The following is a 1,297-nucleotide window of genomic DNA, read 5'->3' as shown; positions in this document are numbered from 1 at the left end:
TCTATAGAAGGACTTGTGGTTGGACTTGAGGAAGCTCTGGCAAAGCACTCAGTAAGAGGCATCGTTCCATCCATCGAGCCTCCAGTGGAAAGTTTATTYCTGGGTGTTGGAAGGGAGGCTCCGCCCAAATTATGAAACCTCAGAGTCAGGATAAGGAGTGTGCCTTTCATCCTGGTCATGGTGAACAAGATCTTGCGGTTTGTTAAGGGCATCTTGGGAGTTTGCCACCCCAGCCTACAGGTGTTTTGTGGTCCAGGAGAAGGGTTATGACCATAAAGTGATGGTGACGCTGCAACCAAAGTTGGTCCATGTACCGGTGTTGTCACATGACAGGAGGTCTTCATTAGCTGTCAGTGTTAGCTTCCGCTAAATCTTTACTTGTTTAGCATTAAAAAAGCTATATTTTTAGTCAGCGGATYATGAGTTAGTGCAGTTAACTTTGTGTTAGCTATGCCCACCACTGCCTGTCAGTAAAATCTCTTGTGTTTTCATCCTTCTCTAACATGGAAATTTATAAACTTCTTCATACACGAATGAAAAGCTGCATGTTCCCAACTGTTTTCTCATTAAGGAGAATGAATGAGTTTTGCTGGTCTCCTCTCCTCTCCTCCACACGGACAGCTTCATCTGAAATCCAGGTWAAGATTTATCTTCATTTTATCAGTCGGATAAACTTGGTGTGCTCTGTGTGACCCAGAGGTAAACGGCAGGGTTATTAATGACGTCAGACAAACACAGAAACTACAAAATGAATCGTATAACTTTGGACCTTTTATCACTGCATGGATTGTTGTGTTTAAAAAAAACACTTCACATGTTGACATTGTTCCAGAAAACTGGGCATGACAAATGTCCTTGTGGCCCATGGTCTTATTCAAATCAAAACAATAAAATCAACCAATCTCCTGATCTCCTATCTTTATTTTGTGTTTTCAGATGCATAAGGACACATAAAAAAACCAAGTCGGTTTATCTGTAAAGCACATTTAAAAATCAACAGGTTGAATCAAAGTTCTGTACAATAAGAATTCAGTAAAAGRCAAAGGATGTAAAGTAAAAAAAACTGATTATCAGCAGAAAATACTGGAAATATCCACAGAGCAGTGAGGTCATGTAGAAAGGTTATAAACACTTAATATCTTACCTGCTGTAGAAAGCTTTTTGAACAAACATTGTTTGGAATAAAACTGTAATTATTGTTTGCTGCTTTTTCCTGAGACTTAATGTATGCACTTCTGTGACTATCTGTCTCTCTCTCTCTCACACACACACACACACACACACACACACACACACA

This window comes from Austrofundulus limnaeus, unplaced genomic scaffold (genome assembly GCF_001266775.1).
Source record: "Austrofundulus limnaeus strain Quisiro unplaced genomic scaffold, Austrofundulus_limnaeus-1.0 Scaffold925, whole genome shotgun sequence".
NCBI lineage: Eukaryota > Metazoa > Chordata > Actinopteri > Cyprinodontiformes > Rivulidae > Austrofundulus > Austrofundulus limnaeus.
Note: the sequence above shows the minus strand (reverse complement) of the source record.